The following is a 25766-nucleotide window of genomic DNA, read 5'->3' as shown; positions in this document are numbered from 1 at the left end:
ATTAATGGATGCTTCTGCACTGACTAATTAGCCATTGTGTTATGAAGACCCATGTCAGTGAATTCATGTTTTCAGTGAAGAATAAAAATTCTCACAGTGGGGACTCATTGCTCTAAATTTGTGTTTGTATAGCATCTATAACAACAAAGGCTTGATTTCACTTTTTGGTCCATTGCTATAGGATAAGTATTGCAATAAAAATTAGAGCACTATAATTATTCACCATCATAATTTTCTGTGAATGTCTCTGTTACTTTTACCAAATAGGCTTTACAGTATGTGTCAAAGAAATAAACAATGAACTGTATTTTTCCACAGCTTTTTGAAATTGTCTTTTAAAATACATCTGTTTAACATCTTGACAATCAGGTTCTGTTAACTTGAGAAATCTCCTCGGGGCAGGGCAGCTATGTTAAACCAAAGGTACTGTGGGAGTTGTTTCACTTCATGATTAATTCCCTTCCCAAAGGCTGAATGAACAGCTAGCTATTCAATAGAGGTCTGCTAGAAGCTGGGCATATTCAGTTCCTTGTGGGATTAATCCAGAAATTCATGAAGCTGGGCTAAAAATTAGTAAAAACGAGGAGTCCTGTGATCAGAGCAGAACAGAGCAGAAGTCTGTAGTCTTGGAAATCTCCACCTGCATCTCTGAAGGGCAGTGACTCCTGGGAACTGGGCAGAAGCCCATAGAACTGGGATGTGGGTTTGATCAGACACCAGAGTTCCTCACAGCACCTTCTGCAAGTGTTACTGAATGGAGGCATCTTACAGCCCCTGCTGCAGCCAGGCTGGGTGTGTCTTGCCAGTGATGTTACAATAAGTCTGAAGGCTTTCAGTGGACCAGAATAAAAGATCATGCAGTCCTACAGGACTTTAGGTTACAAACCACGGAAGTAATTAATTCTCAGACAAATCTTTGAAGCAGAGAACTTTCTTCAGTATCTCTAGAACTCTTGCCTGTTTTGTTTATGCATTGTGCATCTCTTTTTAACAACCTTCTTATTTTTATGGTACATTTTTTCATCTCCCATACTCCTGTTTATTCCATATACTACAAGCTTTTATGTTGTGCTTTACTAGTGGATCTAAACTTCAAAATTGTTGAAGCTAAAGCCTTATTGCCATAGTTTATATTTCCAATTTCTTGTATTAGTTTTCATTAATCATGCCTTTCTTCACAGGTGGCTTCTTGTATTGCGTTTTTATTGATGTGAGAAAAACACAGGGTTTATTTTTTTCTCTCCATACATTTACTTTCCCCATTTGAATTATGCCTGTTGCATTTATAAATGACCATACCTACAAGGCATTTGGGCACTTAGATGAGAAATGCTGATGAAAGACAGAGCTTTGAGACACTCCTGTCCATTTGTGGTAATTTAGGCAGCATACACAGCTCATGGATTTCTATTTATCTGCATCCAAATCTCTGGATAGTTATGTTCTGCTTCTTGCATTGCAAATAGAACAGAAAAAAAACAAAACAAAAACCCAACAAAAAAACCCAAGCAAACCAAGACAGAGAGAGTAATATACAAGAGTATAAGAGTATAATGAGAAAACAAGTGAAGGGTCAAAATGGTTTAGATGTAGTATATTTTTCTCCATGTGATGAAAGAACAATGTCCTTTCAGCTTTGGGAGAAGACATATTACTGACTTGAACATAAAATAAGGTATGTATATGAAGGCAAAACTGGAATTGTTCTTGGTCTTTTTTACTGAGAGTATAGAGTAATGAGAAGACAAATGTTTAAAAACATACTTTCTTTTGTGCTCCCACACCACCCTTTCCCATATGGGGTAACAATGAAAATCGGTCTTTCAGATTTCAGACATACATGAAGCTTTTAAAGGCATCTACTTAATTATTGCATAATGAGAATTGTAACACTAATAAAGTATATAAAAATAAACCCCCAAAACAAGAATTCCAGTATGCAGTGATGTAACCTCTTTTCTTCCTCTTGATGATGAGTAAAAGGTCTAGAAAATACAAGGGGATGTTGCTGGACCTTACTGTACTTTGATGGTGTCAGTCTAGAGGGAGTCTTCTCATTTTTGGTGATTGGGGAAGAAGAGGACACACTGGATCACGAGAAAGAAAGGGCTGTGCTTGTATCAGCAGAGCTAACAGCCTGAACTCCAGCTCATGGTTTCTACAAACTGCCAGAATTCCTTCAACTAAGCTTGCTGGGAGCTGGCAAGACAGGGCTGAACCTCAGACTTAATGAATTTTTTCATTAGTAATACTCTTGTACTGCCTTAAATATCAGAGTCAAAATTTAAATGAAGATAGCGCACAATCAAAACGCAGATACCTTATACTGAGTTCCTTTTAGAGCCCATTTAACCTGTATGTCCTTCATCTTCTACACCCAGATCACAGCTCTGTTTCTTTCGGTCACCTGTGCATGTTGTTTTACCTCTCCTGTTACAACTAAATTCTGGTCCTGATCTGTCATTTCTCCTTTTTTGTTAAGTAGGTTTAGTTCAGGGTCTCTGGGACAAGAATGGCAGTTTAATAGGAGTCTGGCTTTGGAAAGAGAAAGGAGAGAAAAACAGCTGCCAATAAACCTGGACTTTCTCAACTGATGGCTATTATGGGAGCATATGTAGGGCTCCTTGCTGTCCCTGTGTCCTTCCTTTTCTCTCTTCAGTCTATTTTGAGATAAGCAGATATTTTTCTCTCTTGGTGCAGAATGTGGCACATTTTTCACCTTGCAGTAGCATACAAACCAAAACCATTAAAACAGCCAAAGGTCATCATAGCACCATGGCAGGACCATAAAAATGAGTCCACCTCTGCTCTGGAAAAGGCTCAATTTTATTTTCCACCTGCCATATTGCCATAACAAATAAGAGCACATCTACAGACCTGTGGGAAGGGCATCCATTATGTCTCCATCCAGGTTCCACACAAAAATTGAACTCAGATTTTGTGCAGTCCACTTCAGCCTCCCCGTCCATTATTAATCCAGAGATTTACTGTTGCTTGGGTAGTATTTTTACTGCATTAGCTACTCAGGGTCAGATCTTACCTGCTTGCAGAATCTGTAGTAAAGGACCTGCCTTGTTTGCTAGAGTCAGAGATTTGATCCTAAATGTAAACCCAGAATAAACATATTTAATCCTCTCCTGATTCTTACCATCTTTATTAAAAAGAATTTAATGAAGTCTGGAAGATATAAAGCTGTCTTGAGAGCAGTCAGAAACTGGTTTTTGGTAGATACAAATTCCAATTCTTACCCATAATTTCTTCATACATTGTTGATGTATTGATGAAGTGCAATCCCAAGTGCAAGGCACAGAGTAACACAACGATTTACTGAGGTATATCACCTAGGGAATGTGTCTATAGGTAGTGAAAGAAATGTATTCAGCATGAAGAATACAAGTGCCATTTTAAATGAACAGTTAAAAACTTTTCATGGGGCTTTCACTGGCATTCTAGCCTACACTGAAGAGAGCTGGCCTGTACCCCGCCATTGCTCCAGGGTGACCTGGGGGCACTCTCTGTCCTCTCATCTCCTTTTCCTTTCCTGGCTTTTTGCTCCTTCGATTTGTATGCACACTGGGATGTGATGGGACTCTGATTAGTCTCCGTTGTAATACAAGTAGCAGGTTGATTAAAAAAAATTTTTTTTTTCTCTCATTTTATTAGAGGAGCCTTGCAATGCTCAGGGCAGTGGAGGAAAACTTAAGTCCTTAAGGCCAAAAATCTATCACCCAGAAGGCAGTCCTATGGTTCAGGGAGCCCCAGTTCTCAGTTTTACTGAAACTGCAGTCCAAGAAGACAAAGTGAAAACCATTCATATTTTAACAAAATATTTAGTTTTATCAATATTTAACAAAATAAAACTGGTCTGTACATGCACGATAAGTCCACACAACTCCGTACCCTTCTGCAAAGCTGGGACAGCCAGAAGGTTGGCTTTGCACTACCTGCTCTTTCCTGGATAAACTTCCTATCTATTGGGCAAGCAAATGGAAACCCCTTGGGAAGGGTGCTTCCTCATCAGCCAGCAAAGAGGCTGACATCACGTGCCCTACCAGTGCTGCCAGTGTGCAGAAGTGGGACTTTTGCAGCCCATCTTCCTGGCTGGGCTGCACCCAGCTGGATGTTCAGCTTCTCAGATGTCTTGGGTGCACTGATGCTTTGTGCCAACGGCATATCTTGGCCTTTGTTTTGTGAAAGCACCTCTAGGCTGTTTTTTAGATAGCAAAGGATTACTCTGTAGTTCTACTGTTTGGGTGAGAAATCGCAGCACAGGGTGGGTCCCTGTTGCTGGCAGAGATTAGCGCTGCTAATCTGCCTGAGCCCTGCTGAAACAGCTGCCTCTGCCCTGCCCTCCCCCTGGCCCAGCAAAGGCTGGCTGCACTAGAGATTGGGTCCAATTTTATGGTTCTCTAGCCAGCCTGGGAAGACCTGGCACAACAGAGTTGTCAGCCAGATTGGCCCTGACAAGTATCATATGCTTTCCTGCACCCGCTAACCGCCTGCTTTTCTCCGCAGCCTGGCTGTCACTCAGCCCGAGGAGCAGGTGCAGCAGCATCTCTGTACAACTGCCTAAGAGGCAATAAAGAGACAGATTTGCCAGGTGTAATTGCCATTCAGCAAAGCCAGGGATAGACAGCCTTGTCTTCACACTGCTGAAAGTAGGCTTTGCCCCTCTCTCCTTCCCATGGCCTGTCCCCAATGTGTCATACTGTGGTTATTGAGAGCTTCTTTTAAATAATTTCCCTGCGGCTGGAAGATGCCCCAGTGCTCACATTACTCACACTTGTCAAAACTGAGCAAAGATAGTAAAACATCCCTCTGGTGTCCTGAGGCTTTGGGCTGTGTTTCCACATGTTGTACTTGGCTTAAAGTACCCTCTGACTTTTGGTTTCAGGGTGAAGAGGATGTTTGCATGCCTGAGGGAGGAATACTGTCCGGACAAGACTCCTGAGTCCTCTTCTTGCTCCTCTGAGCTGTGAGGGACTTGTAGGAAAATTAACTTTTTGACTACAACACAGTCTTGCACCCATTAACAACCAGCCTGTGATCCTGACTTTACATTATTGACCTAGTTTACCCTGGAACTCATTTGGAATTTATTCTCTGTGTAATGTCCTTACATAGGATAACTTTCTGCTTCTTGAATCTAGCGAAGTACATGTATTAAGATATTTGGAGCCTTAGTTTGTGTACATGAAAGCCAAAGGCAATTGTTTAGTGCCTGTGTTGACTTAGGTGCTTAAATAATTTAAGGACATCTAAGATGTAGGTTCGTTCAGATTAAAACATGTTCTTAAACTGCGTAATTGCACACCATCTGGTCCAATATTGCCCTGATCCCGAGCAGCCTTGCAAGAGAAGGAAGGCACAGGTAGCACCCTTGATATTGTCTGCCATGTAATTAATAAATGCACTTCCTCCCACAAAGCTATGAAGTAGCTGTTTGCACTGAGTCTGATCCAGAGTTGGGACACGCAATTTAAGGGCAAAGTGCTATTATTGCTAAACATTAGTGTAGAGATTACCTTTCCAAAAAGTAATCTCACCTCTGCCCCCAGTGTGGAATCTCAGTAAAGTGCTGCACGCTGCTCATCAAACCAGCCAGCCCCATAGTGAGGTCTTTTGTTTACCCTAGTGCCCTTGCTCTCTTCCTGTTTTTATTTTGAAATAATCCTCTTTCAGCTCTGCCTTATCTTAGGTGACATCTGAGTTTAATTTAAAGCGCTGTTGAAGCACAGGTTCACTCTGACTCCTTTAGCTCATCCAGGCACTTTTTCCAGAGTAACAATACCTCTTTTGAGAGTGCAAATCGGGTCCCCGCAGTGACTGGAACATGGGAGCCCTGTGTGACAGTCCAGCACTGCTCTGAGTCAAACACCCTGTTTAGGGGAGGATGTCACCCAAAAATGCCTCAGCATGGAACCAGTGCTAAGGCACCATGGTTCAAACCCTTTGTGAGCAAATTGGTGCAAGAAATTAATACTTTACTACTACATGCGCTCCTCATGATGAGACATAATCCATATGAGACAAAGTCCGGAGGGAGTCTGCTAATTTTCCCCCATCAGGACAGTGACATTTACAGCTTTAGCAATTTCAGTGAATGTTGCTGCTTCACTGTCCCATAATGACAGTCCTTTGGCTCTGCCATCCCGCCACAGTGCTGAGAAAAATACTTGGGATATTTTACCCGCACATGAGCTGGACTGACCAGCTGCTTTCTGTTATTTCTGCTGTGATCCTGGGGAAAGCACTGGTTAAATCCAAATTAACACCATTATACATGGTAGTTTTGTTGTAAGTCATAGTAACTTTCCCTGTAAATCATAATTTTCACTAAATTAGATATTCAAGATGGAAGAGATCAGTACTCACAGCAATTAACAGCAGGATATCCCTGAGCAGGGCAAACATCCCTGCTACTGGCTGCCATCAGAGGATGCTCTAACACCCAGGAGAGAGCTTTGGCTCAGGTGAAGATATTGGCATATACACTGCAGACACCAAGGTTAATACAACAAGAGGCTGACACGTGGATGGTGTTGAGCTGAAACACTGCAGGGGTTGGGTTCCTCATGAAAGGTAAAACTGGCAGGGTATCTGTGGACCTGGGCAGCACCTCGGATCACTGACCGGATTGCTGGGGCAGGGGAGGTCTTTTGGCAGGGCTGCTGCGGGCTGCTGCCTGCAGGCACGCTTGCCTCCCTTGCATTGCTCCAGTGTGTGCACCATGATGGGGCCAAAGGCTGTTATTTCTTTTTTTTTCAAGGAAAGCTGTGTTTGGGTACTCCCAAGGTGTCTGTTTCCCTACAACAAGATGCTAAAGTGCTGTAGCTAAAGCAGACAGGTCATGTTTTTTCCACTCATTTGCAGATACTCCAGCAATCATCTCCACCATATCAGTCCACAGCACCGGTTAATGTCAAGCAGGGAATATTAAGCCCCAAGATCACTTTCAGGATTAAGGACATGAATAAGGAGAAAAAGCAAGTTAGGAAAACATGAGGCTAGGAGTTTCTTCTGAATGCATCTAGATGAATATCCCCTAACAAGGAAGAGAACATAAGAATGGGGTGTGTCATGTAGGTCACTGGAGGGATACTCCTGGGACATTCCCTGTTGATTTCAACAAGTTCCAGGTGTTACTCAGTGGCACAAAATTTAATTCCCTTTCCTACTTCTCTGGTAGTAATTTTTTTCCCCCAACACACTGCAAATTCACAGCCTCCTTGTGTGTTACCTCAACCCTGTCTTTCTCCTACTTGCGTATCTTCATAAATGTCCTGCTTCTGTGATGGTAGGGACGGTATTATTCAGATAGAAATAGGAGGAGGGTAAGGACAAGGGTTGATTTTAACAAATATTCTCAGGAATCTTCTTAGGAACATCTGTGTATAAGTGCCTGGGTACTGTAGGGCAAGGAGGCAACTGAGTGGAAGAAAATAGAGGAAAAAAGGCAGAGAGAGCAAGCCATGCTCGTTTGTCATTCTTAGTTTCTAAACTAGCTGTGGAGAGGTGAGTTTGGCCTTTCACTGTGCTCTTGGTGTCTTGTTCCACTTCTGCTGCCTGAAACTGTGTTTCAGTAATCAACATACGTGATTTCTAGGCACTGCCACAGAAGAAATAGTGATAACAGAAAGGGTGAGACTTCAGATCTGATGAGCTCAAAATTGCTGGTGCTTATTGCTGAACAAGAACAACAAAAAAAAGCCTGATGCAGACAGGATTTGTTTGGGTGGGTAATCCACCTGTGGCACTCCCCTGATGGCTGTCTTGTTCCAGCTGTGTACTTTCAGCTAAGAAGCTGTAAATTATTTACCAAGGCAGCAAATTAATGGAAGTAGCTGCACCTTAGTGCTTAGTGAGTCATCCATAAAACATGCTTCCTTGTGAGAGGGCATGGTGTGCTGGTGGAAAGCAGACTGAGGAGGGAAGGACTGTGAGATGAGGAGCTTGGGGTGGCAGAGGTAAGAATTTTCAAGAGAGATGAATAAGGGGAGGAGTAATTCCAAGTCAAGCTTCCCAGGTGCCCTCTGAGTTAATGTGATGGTAGGCAAAGAGAGAAAGTATTAGAAAAGAAGCAGTTTTTAATACTTGGCAGGAATTATTAGAGGTGACAGAGAAAATGGCTTATTTTATTGTTCCCTCCCAGATATATTTATATGCATATGGAATATGATATAGAAGTTTTGCCTTTCTGAAAAACCAGCAGGAGCATAAAGTAGCCCTGGCCCTTGAGTGAAATGTGCTTCCAGCTCCATAGCCTCTTGTTGTACTTGCCTCTCCCTAAAGATTCTGGTTTCAAGTGTGCTGAGCTCTAAAGAACCTCTGCTCTTAAGGCAGTCACCTCACCCAGCAGTTCCCAGCTGTGCTTGGAAATCCCTGAAGATCTTGCATGTCCCCTAGTGAAATTTCTCTCAAGGCCAGTGACATGAAAATACTAGCCTTTTTTAGGTTGATGAAGCCCTAAGGTGCTGCTGACTTTTTAAAATCCTGTGGCCTGGAAGAAGTTGCTTCATCGTCATCTGAGTTTGGGGACAGAACCAACGTATCAATTAATCTATTGGTGTAAGAAGTGAAATACCCTTTCAATTGGGTAAAGTTTGTCATGGTCCTCAGGCTTTAATGAAAAATTATTTTAATGAAATGACTTTACAGGCAAATCTATCTTGGTGCTGGGTGGATGCTGGAGGAAAAAATGGAAGCAACTTTGAAAGAAAGCAAAACATTTCTGTCAGATAACTAGGAGGCTGTGGACAAGCATGAAAGGTCTGGTTTAACAGTTCAGGAATAGCAATTTATCTGTGCCATTAATGGGTTACATCGTGGCTAGAGTAATACTGCCCTAGAACTTATCATCTTAGCCCTTTGTTCAGGGGCTACCTATAGCAAGAGGCTAAATTCCCTCAGCAGGTTGTCAGCATTTAAGAGTGGGGAATTTGCTCTGTGGTCTCCAAGTGCAGGCTCCAGTCACTGACTGGGACAGTTGGGCCCCTTCCACCCTCACCATGGTCTGTGCTCAAAATAATTTCCAAAATGTGCACAGGACAGTAGTGACTGTGATTGGCAGTTCTCTGCAGCGTACACATGTGTATGACTTCGTGATAACAGTCTAAAGAGCTTTTTAAGTGTCTGGAGGTTTCCCACAAATGTGACAAGCTGAAAAAATATTTCACAGACAGGAGAAAATATAAGGAAACACCTCTAATGGCATAAGAAGTATGGAATAAATTTGTATCAAGCTCTGCATGTCCACAGCAGTTTAGAGGTATTATTTTCCTCTGGCCAACTCTGAAAATCAGTGCAGTTTAGGCAGGTTTTGGGAGCTCTATTGTTGTGTGGTTTTCTTATTTTTTTCCCCCATCAAAACAAGCTCTTGAAGGAATACTTGAGCATTAAGCAGTTAATTAAATCTGACTGTCCTCACAAATAGCATTAGAAGGATGACACTTCAGAATCCTAGTAGGCAGCTGTAGTTTGTGTGGGCAGTTAATTCCCCTTGCCCTGTCGTTCCCCCCCGACCCCCCCCCCCCCACCATGATTTTCAGCAACTTCTCTCAGGGTTATAATGAGGCTGATGATTGCTGGTGCCCTTGCCCATTTAATAAATTAATGGTAATAAAAAATGTCTGTGCATCCTTCATTAGGTGATATGGAAATGACTTTATTCTGAAGCTGGGATTGCTGGAGCTTGACATCTTTGCTGGATGGGGGTTAGTTACAGTTTATTATATGTGCAGCACAGATTTTTTTCCTCTCACCTCCTGTAGCTCTCAACCTTATGGGTATTCACTGCTAACTTTCCCCAGCAACATAGTAAAAAAAGAAAAAACTTAAAATTCCAAAGAAATACAACTAGTTTTTGCACTGGAAAAGTGTGAGATAATGTTTGATTTCACCGTCCCAGAATAAAAGGAAACATAGAATCCTGTTCACCAAGATTTGTCTCCGTGTTTGAGGAATGCAATATTTATCATCTTTGGTACAATCATTTGGTGGGGTGATGGCTGGAGACCCTCCAAGAAAATCTCAGAGGGTCTGAAGACCTTCATTATTCAAGTGTAGAAGGAAGGTACAGTCTTGACTTCTGAAAGAGAGCAGAGATAAAAAGAAGAGCAAGGAGGATTTTGAGTTCTCTTTTACTGATAATTTTGCACCAAGGTCTTCTGGGTAGTTCAGTGCCTTTGGTGCTGTTAGATTTACAAGGAACAGACTTCAGCTCTCTTTCTCTATAGTTTCAAGCATGCCAAATTTCTGCACCTGAGGGTACTGCATTCAGCTGGATACAGTGCTCAGCATGACCAGTTGAGCAAAGCGGGTACTACCATGATTTGTGATTGCTAGATGTATTCCCCCAAGCCTCCTTGGTCAAAATTCACTGTAAAAAAAGGAGGGCTGAGAATTTAATAATTCTTGTTTACTCCTCTGCAGTAACACCTTTTCCTTTCTGCAACTTTCTGCAGTGACCTACACTCAGATCCCATTGTATCCTGTTTTCAGACCTTAGTCAAAGTTACCTCCTGGAGACAGTTCAACATTTGAGCTGACACAAAGCTAGAGGTAGCATATGGGTCTTCTCCACAAGTTTTTCTTTTGCTCTTAAAGAAATCTTAATGTATTTCTTAGAGAAATACTCTCCTAAAGTATTTGATGTCACTAGGATTATTCCAGATTTTAACAGTCAGGACCAGAAGCTAATGTTGGCATTGGGTTATACTCAAAATTGGTGCTTTTTGGCCGATGAGGTACAAAGCTACCAGAGTCTGTAAAAGTTCATTGACTGAAAAATACCTTGATACTCTCCACACTTGGGTTTTGCCTCTTTCTGATCTACTTGAATTCTCCATCCTGTAGTAAACCTTGTGTCTGGGATCACCTGACCAGCAGCTTAACATCTGTCGGTGAGTGCTCTGCTCAGGGTGCATCAAGCAGGTTCGAAGTCCATTGTGGTTGTTGCGCTCTCTATCCTGCACCAATTGATATTTGGCAGTAACCTGTGGCAGTCAATCCAACGACACCACACTCATTGCTACCCTTTGCACTGCAGCAGAGAGGAATGTGAGATAAATGTGGCACCAAGGCTTAACCATTGTAATTAAAGTCAAATTAATTGGTATACTGTGGTACTTTTTGGTTACTGTTTAGTGACATGTAAGCTCTCTTTTCATCTATTTTGGAGATCAAGTCTACAGAGGGGAGTTCTAAAACACTTTGAGGAGAACAGAGAGGGGATTATTGAGTTACATTGCTCTCTTTCTCCTGATATAGACGTACTCAACCTCCTTGCCCTGTTGTATTCTTAGCTGTTGTCCAGTTTAGGTCTTCTGATATACTTTTAAGAGCCAGGAGAATTATAGCTTTGTTTATAGACCATTATTTCTGATGGTTCCTTCCATTTTCAAGGCAATATATGTCCTCTATAAATGCAGGTACTGACCAAATCTCCAAGCTGATCCTTTGCTAATCGGAAACAAAGTTTTGAGAAACTATGAAACCAACCTGATTATTTCTTGTCCTGGTCCTTATTGTAGGAAATTAGTCATGAAATGCAGAGAAGTGATGGAAGAAGAGTAAAAGTGTTCTGCCTTAAAGAGTATCCTTATTTGATAAGGATAATGTAGAAGCAGAATCTTCATGCTGATCCTTTTATATCCTTTCCTCACCACTCTGCTTTCAATCGCACAAACCTTCAACAACATCTTTGTTAAGACCTGGTTAACAAACACATGGGAAGGCAGAGCTGGCTCAGCTGCAGCACTGATGGGCCTCACACGGACAAATGTGTCATTTCTCCTGCCTAGCTGAGAAATTAAAATGGTCTTTTCCCCCTGCTCTCAATTTTATGGTGTGCTGCTCCATCATAAAAAAATCAATTAAACTGCATCTGATGGAGGTTGGCCCAGAGAGTTGTCTCTATTTGTGTCACCCCAGGCAGGTACTGTCAGCAGTGCCAGAATGCAGGAGGGCTGTGGAGCGCAGCCAGCTCACAAATGGGATGTTCTACTACAGGAACCCAGCTTACTGCATGGCAGCAGCTCTGCTTTCCCTGGTGACCCCTTATGGCTGGGCTCTGCTTTATCCTAATTAGGCCAGATGAGCTTTATTATCTCCAAAAATAAGTGACCATAACCTTGTGGCTGCTATTCTGCTCAGAGGACAGAAATAGTATCAACATTGGCAGCTAAAACCGAGGGAGCACCAAGTGACGTGTGGATTTTAGCATTCAGTTGCTCAGGCTGAGAAATTTGAGGTAGATAGGAGTGTAGCATTTTTTAAAATCTGCTTTCTCATGGTGTCAATTGTATAAATTAAATCTTGTGCTCTTTGATTTTTCTAGTAACTTCCTGACACTGTTTTCTTCTTTCTTATAAGCCTATATTGTTGCTTAGAGAATATAAAATTAAAGTGGCTGTGTAGCGTGCTTTAAACCACCCTGGGAGAAATTTTCTTCTATTAAAAATGTTTTCAACAATTTTAGAATGAAGTTTTTGTAGGGATACTTCATTGCCCTATTGTGTATTTCTCCAAGGTTATTGCAGTTCCTGGAAGTCTTTGAAATGTGGGCTGAGCCATTGCATAAATAAGAGACATGTCAGTAAGAAGATAACATATGAAACATAAAATATGGTCTTTCCTACTGCTGCATTACCTCCTACCCTGTCTTTATCTCAACCCAGGAGTGTTCTTACTTTTACTGTTTTAATTCTCTCCCCCATCTCACTGGGGGAGAGAAAGGGTGTCTGTGTGGAGCTGAGTTCCTGGCAATGCAGTGCAGTATAGAAGCAGGTTCCAAATGAACTTGTTATCCTCATGTGCCTGCTGCAAAGTCGTTGACATATTGTTGTGGTTGTTTTTTTTTCCCTCTGTTTATGTTCTCTTTAGTTTATGCCCCCCAAAAACATTTAGTAGAGCACTTTGTTCAGACAGGTTTTTAAATTGGATGGAGTCCATCGTTATTCTGCAGAAGTGATTAAGACCTTCTTTTTTTATAACAACATTTGTTTGCTTGCCATCAGTCTTTTTAGATTTTAGAAGCCATAGATTGTCAAGATATACATGTTTACAACATGAGCACTGTGTTTAAAGATTAATGTTAGAAGCCCAACTTTTCAATACTGGCATTTTCTGAACCTAACTCAGGGGAGATGATGGTTAGTTCAAGTGTTAACAGTTCTCCAGAACCATTCTTCAAGTATGTTTTGTGCTGCTGTAACAGCCTCTTGCATCTTCCCCAAGATTGCTGGTCAACAAACAAACCCATCCAGGCTTTATCTAAAGAAGTTTTTAATGTCACCCTTGACATCTATCTCTGACAGCCCTACCATTACAGATCCATATTTCATTTGCTTCAGTAAACTTGAGGCTGAGTCTTCCAAAACTTTTACTTCCCTTTCATTTTGGGGATAGATGTGTAATCTGGTGTGTCACTTATCTGACACAAGGAGATAAGAAAAATCCTAGTCTTGAATTTCTTCTCTGATGGGTATTTTACTATTCAGCCTGAATCTTACTCTTGTGAGCCACACCTGTCTCTTTTTGACAATGCAGGACACTGTTTCTGAATTGCCTTCACTTTGATTTAAGAAGTAGTTAATCACACTAAGAAAATACCCTGTTGATTATTTTTTAAAAGGATTGTTAATTAATGCTAATAAATAATCTTATATTGAGTGTCTAATCTTTCTGAAGTGAGGATTTTTTTTCTTGCTACCTTCCATCTTGGGGGCATGAGTATTAAAACCAGTTTAAATGGCTATTATGGAGAAGTGGGTAAGGATTTATTAAATAAGCTCATCTTTCAGCAGTCTGCTTTACTGTCTTCATGTATTTTGAGTTTCAAGTTAAGAATACCCACAATGCAAATGTGAAACTGGCATAAGAATAAATAAAGGACTGTTTTTAAGTGTAATAATACAGCTGATGTTTGTGGCAAGCAGGTCAGCAAGCTGAAAGAGTGCAAAGCTGGAGAAATAGGAGCAGAAACTCAGAGGAATTGGGCAGGATAGGATTGCCCTGTACTTTGCTGTCAAGCTGGCATCTTGTGGAGCTACAGGCTGGGGAAACTGCGCAGGGGAAATCATGCACCACAGTCCCCAAGGTGCGCACTGACCTGGGTGCTTTGAAGCTTGTTGTACTTTTGAGGTGACACATCTTATTACCAGAACTTCTGCATATCTGAAGATGAAGGAAGGCAAAGAACTTGCAGCCAGCCCCAAACACAGAGATCTGAAGGTATGTGACATGAGCATTACTTCTGCTGCTGCTTCTAAGCTTATTTTTTCTCCCTTCATTAGGAGGGAGAATATAGAGAACACAGCTATGGTAAACAGAAATAAACCAGAAAGGGATCTTATAGGTTGCTTTTCAACTACTGCAAAAAATACTCTTGTCATTGTGAGTGGTTGCAGAATAGCTGACATCTCAAGATACCTTTTTTCCTTAGTACTAGTAATTTAATTAGTCTCAAGCAGTTCGAGTAAACATTGATTTTAAATGTAAAAAAAATGTAAAAAAAAATCACATCATGTTTTAAGTATTGATCCTTTACCTTTTCCAGGTGGGAGGTAAAAAAAGATTTGTTGCACAGGTTTAAAACATTTTTATTGGTTTTCCTTCTAACTTATCTAGCAACAAAATCCATGTTTATATACCAAGAAAGAAATGCTCTAGCCTCTGAATTACACTGATTGTAGTTTAACAAAAGTTAAATTTTCTGCAGGAGTTGCTTTGAGATTTCCATTTTAAGTCCCAGGGAAAAAAGTGAAGCCAGTGAGACTATGGGTTGGAAAGTTCACTGCGGATCAAGCTGCTGATAAGAGAAGTGACATTTTTACTGATAGTAGTAGTAGCATCAAAAGAATACGCCCCAGATCTGAGCTAACAGGATTCCTCTGTGACAGCCACCAGATGTACACACACATAATGGGAGAAAATTCCTTCCCAAGTGAGTTTGCAGTAACCATAGCCAAGATGAACAGAGTAAACTTCTCCGGACTCATTGTCAAGAATGATGTACCAAGGCAGAGAAAGACTGAATTGATGGACACGGGGCTTTCCTGCTTCATAGGGAATCTACAGTTTTGGGTTTTTGTTGTGCATCCTGCTCATTTGTTACAACTGTAAGAGATTTCCTTTCTCACCTAGAAATGGTAGAGCTGGGTGTAATTTTGCACCATCCAGCACCTGTTAACTCAGTCTAACAACGTCCTACAAGTGCAGCTTGATGAAAAGGGCCCTTCTGCCACCAGGGAGGGAATCCAAGATGTTATAAACTTCCTGACCAGAACAATTTTATGAGGCTGCTCTTTTCCCCTTGTGATAGTTTTGTTTAAAAAAAATCCACCAATTAGTCCTGGATGTCCGGACATCAGACAACTTCCACAAGGTAGAAATGCAGACCAGCCTCTTTTCTGCAGTGTTTTTTGAATGTGGTAAATTGACATTATTTGGGATAATTTTCATAGCAATGATCTGCAGGTCTGCTGCAACTGAGCTGTCCTGGGATGACTTAGATATTTGTGGTTAAGTGAAAATATCCTTAAACATTGACACCTATGAGTGCACAGTTGTTCTGCAACCTATCCCCTTCTATTTACAAAAGCATGGAAGATTAGACCCCTAGGAAAGAAGAGGCTATCACCATCAGAACAATTTATTTATCCAGTGTGTTGTCCTAAAAAGTCTCTAGGAATGGACTAAAAGCTGTAGCAATTGCCCCTTACTTGCACAAAATTTGCAGGTCAAAGGATGAGAATCTGATCTTTGCAGAAGAATCCTGAATTCTCTTGGTTTTTTGGTTCCTCAAGCAAAAAATATTTCCAACCTCTTTTCCATGAGCTCTAAGACCAAGACCATCCTTACAGCTTTTATTTTTTAATGCTGTAGTATTATTCCAAGAGAAGGGATGGCATTTGCTTTAGAAGTGGCTTGGTACATAATGTTTCTAAAGCCTCAGAACTGTGGAGAACAACTTACACTGCAGCATTTTTGATTGGAGCTGGCAAGCTATGCCAGCAGAATTAATTAAGGGTGTTAATTTCCTGTATTAGTCCTTGGCTTCTGTGGCTTCTCTTCACCTGTACTAACTATAATTTGTGCAACTTCCTTTAGCTTTGCTTTAAAAGCTATTTAAACCCTGAGCATCTCAGGAACCTGCTGCAGAATATAGATATACTTTGCTGAATTGTTATCCTGTCTCCCAGTAAGAGAGCTTTGTGCTGTTAATTACAGCCTGAAGCTATTGAGTGCTACTGCTGTGTTAAAGTAAGTGGAAGGAATGCTCTATATCTCTGAACATAGGCCACTGAGCATGATGGGTTCTTTATAATCTTGCTAAATTTTTTTTTTTGATGATAATTTCACAATTCTTAAGAAACATTTTGTCATATTAAATGATGTGGTTGAAAGTCCTGCTTAATAATTGATGCACTGAGACCATCAGTATGGATTTAACCTACCATCAGCTGGTGACTTTTTTGTGCTGCACAAAGTGAAAGTTTAAGCTTCAGGAATGGTGTTTTGATGAATTGAGGCAGGGTTCATTGCCAGCATTCTCTTGCATATTTCATGAGGCAAGGAAATGATGGGAAAGGTGGCTGATTTTCCTCCTGGAAATTTCACCTTTTAACAAAGATTGAGGCTAAAGGCAAGTTCTCATATCCCTGAGAGAAGGTTTTAATGTAGAGATCAACTATTTTACTCTACTCTGGGTGACATTTAGCATTGAGAGGATGAATCTGTCCTTTTCGAAGAATACATCTGACTATTTTCCGAACTTTGTGAAAGGTGTGATGACTGACAAGCTTGATCAGTCCTCTTCTCTGTGTTTGCATATAGCAAGAACTGCTGAAGTTTTTTCCCATCCATGACACACCTGCTTGCTGTACAAAGTCAAGCTGAAGATGATCTCACTTTGCTCTGAGTAAGGCTTGAGAATAAATGGATGGGTGTCCAAAGTGATCATCTGTCAATATTATGCACAGAAAGATAATTTCAGGGCTTTGGGAGACATTTTTCCTGGGCCAGTGAAGCTATCAGACAGTGAGGAAAACTGGAAAAGCTTTGAGAAACTGAGGAGATCCTCCCACAAGGTATGCTGTGTCTTGGTGCTTATATTATCCTTTTCTTAGAGAGCAAAGAACTTGAAGCCAAAACTCAGTCATGGATTCTTCAGCTGGGGTCCTAAAAGCTGATTAAAACTAAAATGAAAACATTTGTTGTGTAAGAACTAATTTCCTTCTGTGGATCTGAGTTTTGTTTCCTTTCTGTGCATGAGGGAAGTGGGTTTGGCCACTTGATGGTTGTGCTATCATTTATTTCCATAGGACAATTTAGAAATGCTATTGCTCTACAGGTTATGGTAAACAAAGATATTTCCTCCAGAGGGTCCCTCAGAAGTCAGAGGAACCATGGGTTAGATGTCTTTCATCCAACTCATCTTAGGCTGCTTTTGGTAGTCATTGCCTCTTGAAGCAATAGCAGTCCTTGCCTTGAGCCTTGGCATGGTGTCCCCTGATCTGTATTTTGGACCATGAAGCCCAATAGCTGACAGCAGTGTGTTTTCCTTTGTCTGACTATCAGAACATTTTCATATTGGTAACTACTCTGAGAAAAATGCATTGTAGGAGAGGAGATTCTGTTCTCATGCACACATCACAGCAGAGAGGCAGCACAAATCCCCTCCGTTTGAACCTGCCTCTCTTGAACCATGTAACAAGGCCTATGAACCTGGAACAGCTTTCAGTGAAGATATTATCAGATTGTCAACATACACAAGAAAACTCTGTAGATCATCCCAGTCAGCTGTAGCCAGGTACCTGTCTGCATTAGACATGGGCAGATTTATTCATGCATGCTCAATGTTATTTTAACTTGGTTTTGTGCTAGATCTGGCTTGTGAACAGGACTTCAACACTGTACTTGAACCATAATATCCAGTATAGACATATCTGGTAAGAGGTTAAAGGTCTGAGCTTTCTAACAAGTGTGCAGACTAGAGCAATGGAAAATTGCAGCAATCTGCCAATTGAGAGCTGCTTCTACACTAAGTCACAGAGCATCATTGAAAGAACACCAAAACAACATAAAACCCCCAACCCACCCCCCCACTTCCCCCTACATTAAAATATTCATCCTTTTGAATAGCACCATACTCCAATTTAGTTACAAAAAAAAAAAATTCTCATTACCCACCCCCTCGCCTCAGTATCCTCTGCAAAGGGATTAGTTGGGAATATGGCAGAACAAAAAGGCTAAGGCACCACAGTAAGCATTTGGGGTTTGTTGAGGCTGATCACAGTCAAAGCTTTTTATGAGATTTTGAAAATATTTTAACCCATTCTATATATTGAATTTCATAATGTACAATTCAAGTCCAATTCACACTCAGAATGGCTACAGATTTTCATTTTGCTTTCAACTGTGCTCTGATTGCTATATAGTCAACACCCTGCCTGATTGAATTTAGAGGTAAATGCTTTTCTCTGAAATTAATAATTTAATTCCAATCCCTGTGGTTGCTGTTTCTTTGTAGAGAGAATATCATACCGATCCACACTTCCATTGTGACAAACTTGATTTAGAAGTCAAGAAAGGAAACACTTGGAGGATATTTATTCTACAGAGTATAAACACTGTAAAGCTGGCTTCTGCAATTTCATTTAAATATTTTCTTCCTACTGGTTAGGCCCAATCTGAGTTTGGACCAAACACTGGAATGACTTAGTGCGCCCACATTTTAAACTCCTGTAGTAATAAGGGCAATTATTTAGAGACAAGCCTACCTTCCCTTGAATATAACTTCTGCAGTTCAGCTTGCCTAATGTGGAAACTGAGGACAGGATACAATGACCAGAAAGGTAGTTCAAGGCTTTCATTTTCTCTAGTCATTGTGCAATGAATCAGTTTTGAAGGAAAATCTTATAAACCATAATGGAAGAGAAAACAAACCTGAACTATGCAGCCTGTCTATCCTGTGCCCAAAGCACTCTGTGCTAGGAAAGTTAAACAGCTTGGGGAGGGTGAAGAAGTCATCAAGCTGAGTCTGATTGCTGTTTATGAGTTTTTCAGCTTGTGTGGCTCCAAAAGAGCAAGAGCAGGGCAAAAAGGCTATATCATGATGTGTTTGCCACCATCCTTGTGCCCAGACCCTGATGTCATAGCCGAAGCTGCAGCTGGCAGCATAGATAGTTACAGGGGCTCAGTTGGAATTAAGAAGAGTGCGGGCTAGACTGGAGTCTTCCTCACCATCTCTGCTAGACTTTGTGCCTGAGAAAACGCATAGCTGCTGTTTTATTTTCAGAATGATGGGACCTGAAGCTTAACTGCTGGGGCTGAGGGGTCAAGGAATGGAAATGCAAGAAAATTTGGACTGCATCATCAGTGTAGGGCGCTTTCTACTGAAATAGTCTATTCTACCCCACAGGTAATAAGCAGTAGATGCTGCATTTATATCTGGTTCCTTGTGTCACCTCCTCTATGGCCAGGCAGTGCTGAGATTGACCTACTTTGGAAACCAGCATGAAAATCTCTTGCTTGACCACTATTATGTATGTATCTATAAAAATTTAAACATGAAAAATGAGTGCTTCAAAGTAATGTGTTTGATTATATTTAAGTTCAATTGCTGTCTAAAGGAGATTAATTTTAAACCTGTCCTTTTGAAGGAAAACAAATATCCCCAAAGAATAACTGCAGGACTCTGGGTCTCTGAGGTTCCCAATAGAAATGATATTTTCATTTGAGGATCTCTTGTGGGACTGCTCCTATCAGGAGTTTGGCTTTGCTTGAAGCAGAAATTTTCCAGTGCCAAAAGCATAACTTATGGAATGTCAGACACTTTGATGGGCCTCAGATGACTGGGTAAGATACAAACCACAGTGCATAAAAAACGCTTAATCCAGTTGCTGAGGGGTTGGAAGCTTTTTGTGTACAGAGTAGGTCAGGGCCACTGAGTCATCCTGAGACTGGGTGTGGGAACAGCACTCTTGCTGCATCTACCTAGAGCCACCTCAGCTTCAGAAGGATGTTACTCTCAAGTGTAAGTGGTCTAGCTTGTGAATTGGACAGTTTTTTAAAAACCGACTGGCCTAATGCTGTGCTGCAACATGGCACATCGTATGGTGAGAGGTCCAAATTGGTGCTTTCAGCTGGCAGCGGACTCGCACCCCCTGTCAGGCACGGACAAACAAGTAAATATTGAACTTTCTAGAGTTCTGACAAACTCTTCAGCGTGTGTCACCAGCCATGTCTGTCATCATTTGTCTCTCACTCCAAGTTGCAGTGTCGGAGCTGAAGTGAACCAAAAAACCCCAGAAATATAGTTTACAAAAATAGAATTAATTTCAATTCAGCAAAGGGAGTGAAATCTTGTTATTTCAATGAAGATCAATTGGGCAACTTTAGTCCAGTTCCCTGCACTTTGTGGGTTTTTTTTAACATTTCATTTCTTCAATTTCTTCACCTCTTTGTTTACTTTTATTACTTGATTTTGGGATTTTAGTGGGAATAATTTTGGCCATTTTAGGTCCTTTTCACTGTACCTTGTTTCACCTCAGGACATTTGATTGTAGTCACTCAATTACCAAATTTTCTGGTTTGTTTTTTTTTTTTTTCATTTCATTTGATTTCCTCATATCTCCTCTTCAGAGTGTTTGTCCCACTTGGTTCTCTGATTTCAAGATTTCATTCTCTTTTGTGAAAAGAAGTAATTATAATAAATTATATATGTAAATTATTGCCAATATAATTTCACATGAATCTCAAAAGCATCTTGAATATATTTCTTAGAATGTATTATAAGATGTATGGAATGTATATGGTGAAATAACATATATAAATTTTGTCTGTAACAAATTCTTTGAACTTTAAAGTCAACAAAATATTTGTTAATTACTTTAACTGCCTATACCCTTTTTTCATGTTTCATTTTTTTAACTGTCATGTCTTTTTCATGTGTTTAGAGTTTTTTGTGTTAGGATGACTTAGTACTTCAGCTATCTGCAAATTAACAGTGTCATTTGTTGGGGAATTTTGATAAGTTTTTCAAAGTCTGAATGTTTAGCTGATGCTTTTTAGTTTTGAAATTGGGCTGGTTGTGATTAGCTTTTTTTAAAAAGAGGTGTCTGCAAAGAAGGCATTTGTGAAAGAAAGACTAAATTGTTACATGCAAAGATTGATGTTTATTACCTTCTTTCTTCTGTTTTAAAGATAAGCTAATAAAATATCTTGATAGGCTCACACAGAGAGCCTCACTCAACATTTATTATGTAGATTAATTGTGGTCAACTCTCATTATAGGTCAAATTATGTCTTATTTGCAGTAGTCACAGTGTTTTCTCTATTAAAACACAATGATATTTCCTAACCTTTGAATGTTTTTAAAAGGCAATTTTTTCTTGTACATGTGCTACAAATGGTATCCCCGTTTTCAAATTTTTTTTTAAGCTATTATGATTAGTTTTATTATGTCTGTATGTTTCCATCACTTACCTTGCGATGGGTGGAAACATTTTGCCCAGACAATAGGTACAGGATTAGGACACTGCAGCTGAAATTGTATTGCTCCTGATTAACAGCTCTCCCTTAATTTTAAGGGAATATGTAAAAAATTAATGCCAGAGATAAGCATCAGTAGCTGAATGACCACCAGACTTTCCTGAAAGAGGGCCCCATTTCTTTCATCATTAGTTGGAAAGACTGGTGTGCAGTGACAACAACACAATTCAAACAGTTGTTCATAGAAAAGAAAGCTATAGGCCTCCTGTCAATAGTAATAGCCATGTGCAATTTATCTTCAAACAAAATATACTTCTAAAATCCAAATATTCTGCTGAAAAATTGGAAAACAAAGTATGATACTGATGGTAAATTGAATTGATAATTATAAAGGTGAAAGCAGACCATCGCTTTTTATGATCACTTTAATCACTTGCCTGTCTGCTTAATTGGTGAAATTAGAGTTGGAGTCAAAAAATATAGTAAAGAAAAGGGGCTTGGACCATTTTTTCTGCCTCTTTGTCGGTTAATTACAGCAGTGACTTTACCTATTGAGCTCCCATGCTTACATCTGATTTTTGTGTTTGGAATGGCAGCTCTGAACCCCATGGGATGCAGGGACAGGGGCCTTTGGGGTGTCACGTCCTCATCTCGATCCTTGGAATGAGCAGCCAAGGACCATGTTTAAACCATCAGGATTCAGCCAGGGGAGCGAGCTAACAGATATGCAGCATGAATGACAGAGACCCGGGCCCTGGACAGGACCAGTGAGATGACCAAACTGCTTGAGAACCAAAGGACAACAATCAAGTTACTACTGATTTTAGAAAAGAACCTTGTGAATTCTGTGGGGACGGTTGTTGGCATCCCTCGCTGTGTGTGCATTCCTACAGTGTATGGAGACCTCCTGAACCAAGGAGTTCTGTTTATGGTTTTTGATATTCACTGACTGTATGTTCTTAGGTAAGTGGCTTCACCTCTGAGCCTGGGGCTGCCTTCTAAAATACGTTGTAAGACTAAACCTGTAAATGTAATTCCGCAACGAGAACGTGCTTTGAAATCCAGAGAGGATAACTGCACTAGTAAGGAAAAGTGTTACAAGGCGTAGGAGACTCAGCTGCTTTCTTTGCTGTAGCCTTCTCCAAGTGAGTTTGATCCTGGACTGGAACGGGTTTCAGATTTTGAGGGTATTTCTACCCCTCCACCCCTACTTCTTTGGTTTTTTTTTTTTTTGTGGTGCATGGGGTTTGGTTATTTTTAAAATCTGCTTTTATATCTGAGACCTAGAATTTATTAGATTATCCAGACAACTTTCCTTTTCTGCATTCTGTTAAAGAACCTGAGTGTCTTTGGGGCACTGTGACATGTTGAGTCAAAAATTACTATAATTACCATGATCTCTGTGGAATTTGAAGTGTGCGCAATTTATGCCTCTAGGGGCTTGAATCCTTGGAGAGTCTATTTTCTGAGACAGCAAGAGCTGCGAAGTATACAACTCTTGAACTGCACTCAAGATCAGAGTCTGATTTGTATGGTTAAATTAAAAAAAAATGCTGATTTATACAATTTGTTCCTGGGTCATAATTATGATCTAGAATTAATTGAATAGCCTGGAGGTTTCACTACTGTACATGGCAATGATTACTAAAAATTGATTCTCTCCTATATTTCTTTATTAACTTATCTGAAAATGACATATAGTGAAGAACAGCTTTAAATATTGCTGTGCTGAGCAACTTTGTAAATTGCTATTCAAGCTGTTCATGTTGGTGGCTTTTTGGTTTTTTTTCTTCCTTCATTGACTTTTATAGGTGATTTATTATTCTATACGTGCCTGAGCTATACATTTAACCAGAAACACAGTGAGGGGGATGTTCATGTTTCTGACTAAGGACATTGCTCTATTCGCCTTCTGGAACAAGATATTCATGCCTTTTAGAAAGACTTTCAGCATTGTACCCTCCAGGCATGAGCACCTTGCACCCCCAAGTGACATGGTTGGGCTGGCTCAGCATGGACTAGGTGCACACAAAAGTAGCTAAGTTGCAACCTGCTTTTGGCCACTTTGAAGATGGAAGTTTTGAGATATTTGATCTCTGAATGAAGTGAGTTTAATGTATAACTACAGAATTTTTTACTTTTTTAACCTTTGTTAGTTTTTATTATTTGTTATTATTACCTCAGTGGGCTTCTCTGGCTAGGCTCCTAAATATGGGGTCTATTTTTGTCTGGCCCAACCACTCAACAGGCAGTTCTGCAAATGCAGAGGTAGAGGCACTTACATGTAAATTCTCTGGAAGAAGAAAGAAAATAGCTGTGAGAGTAAGACCAGATCCTCTGAAGTTATAGAGCAAACAGTAAAAATGGAAGTAATGTTACCACTACTCTTTTGATACTTTTGTCATAAATGTTTAAGTTTTGTTATTGACATAATAGATATTTTTTCTCATGTTCTGAAAAGCATATTCTCAAAAGGTTTCATTCCGTTTGTCCAAATGTTTAATTTAGATAAAAATTGGCCATGGCAAAAAGATAATATTTTACCCCTATTATTAATAGTATTATTTCAAATATCACTTTAACTTTTAGATGGATGGGAAATTAGACCATACACAGTTCCCACTCCCCACAGACTTCACTTAGGCAAAATTTTTCCAGTGAAACTTTACAATCAAGTTATTATTATGAAACTTCACGTTTCATCGGGTCAGCACTTTCCCACAGCCTATTGTTTTACTAGGAAGTTTTCATCCAGTGCTTAATTTGCATTGAATATTTTAATTCCCAAGAAAAAATGAAAGCACTTCAACTGTTCACATCCTAAATCCCAGAAAAGGGTAAGAAATTTGAGAAATAGTCTGGGTTTTGTTTTTTTTTTTTTTTCTGATACACTAGAATAACAGTCATAATTCATTGATTTATCTGCATTTCATCTGAGTTGTCTTGATTAGACAGTGGAAGAAACCCTGTTTGTGACCTCAGTGGGGCTTCTTTGGGCACCTTTCAAAGGTGATGAACTTGCTGCCTTCTTCACCTCCAAAAGCCACTAAGACCTGACCTGTGCTGGTGCCTGCCAGAAGGCACAGACCAAGACTTGCTGTGCTCAGGTCTGTCGTAGATAAGAGGCTGGCATGGTACTCCCTCTCCTTATCAGCTGCCAAAATGATGGACGAGAGGTAATGACAATTTCTTGCTTTTTCCCAGACTGGGAAGAGCAAGGCCTGTTGCAGGATATTCTCCTTTGTGACAGTAAAACCCTTGCAGATATCTCCATGGTATCTCCCTCTATGATGGCACCACTGAGGTCTGGCCTTTTCACCATTTGAGGCTCCTATATTTTCACAAATTCCAGCTCTGGTCAGAGGAGCAGATCTTACTTTATATCTCAATGACAGTCTCACTGTCTGTGTGCTGCTCGCCTTATGGCACTTGCAGAGCTCTGCTTCCTTGGTTTTGTGAGTTAGATCTGCTCAAGAATAGCCCTCTTTTATCTTGTTGCAGACTGTTCCTGTGAGAAGTGAGCTGGGTCAAAAGTAAAGGTGCTGCCCTACAGAATGTGTTTATTTTCACCAAAGTAATCTGCAATTGTGCTGAATGTGAAGGGATGTAAATAGAATACGGGGGTTTTCCCAAGTGGTTGCAGAGACTTGGCAAAAATTTGCTGATTGCTTAGGGCAGGGATGAGGACAGAGTATAGTGTATGCCTAGAAAAATGTCTTGATGGAGATATGAGAAACTTTCTTTCCCTTTTACACCAGAAAAGGAGTAACAGCTGAAATAAAATGAGACTCTATTCCTCTTGGGATACTCATGGAAAATTGGCTCAGTTTGTCTTTCTGACATGAAGAGAATCTTCACACCAATTATTCACGCTTCCCTGCATCATTGCCACCTCTTCTTTTTCCTCTTTCTAACCCCTCTTAACTGCTGCAGGTTTCCTGGCTCTTGAGATCCTCAGGAGAAGCACAGCAACAGAATGGTTTTTTTTCTCTGTTATTGTTTCCTCTGTTTTGTTGTATAAAAATGTGCAAGGATGTCTGACTGTTTATTGGTTTAAGTGCCCTGGGCAATGCTAACGTTCAAGCTATCAAACTATTAAGGGTCAGAATGTCTTCTAAGAGCTGTTGAGATATTTCTTTGTGTCTTGATGGGCTTGGGTGGCTATGGAGGACATTCATCCCTTCAGGCAGAGCTGAGGATCAGGCCCTAATTGGTGTTAAATTTAGGACAAGCAGCCACCAGTGTTTAGCATGGATATGTGTTTGCTGGAG

The 25766-nt window shown here is 40.4% G+C and overlaps 1 long non-coding RNA gene across 1 annotated transcript; it reads left to right on the top strand.

Annotated features, from left to right (window-relative positions):
• Positions 1-7870: 7870 nt before the first annotated feature.
• Positions 7871-23869, top strand: LOC120755173 (uncharacterized). Its single transcript, XR_005701655.1, has 3 exons — positions 7871-7967; positions 19424-19547; positions 22092-23869. It is a non-coding gene; the product is annotated as an uncharacterized LOC120755173 (long non-coding RNA).
• The last annotated feature ends 1897 nt before the right edge of the window (positions 23870-25766 follow it).

This window comes from Hirundo rustica, chromosome 7 (genome assembly GCF_015227805.2).
Source record: "Hirundo rustica isolate bHirRus1 chromosome 7, bHirRus1.pri.v3, whole genome shotgun sequence".
In the NCBI taxonomy this organism is placed as follows: domain Eukaryota; kingdom Metazoa; phylum Chordata; class Aves; order Passeriformes; family Hirundinidae; genus Hirundo; species Hirundo rustica.
This window is presented reverse-complemented; position numbering and strand designations above follow the sequence as displayed.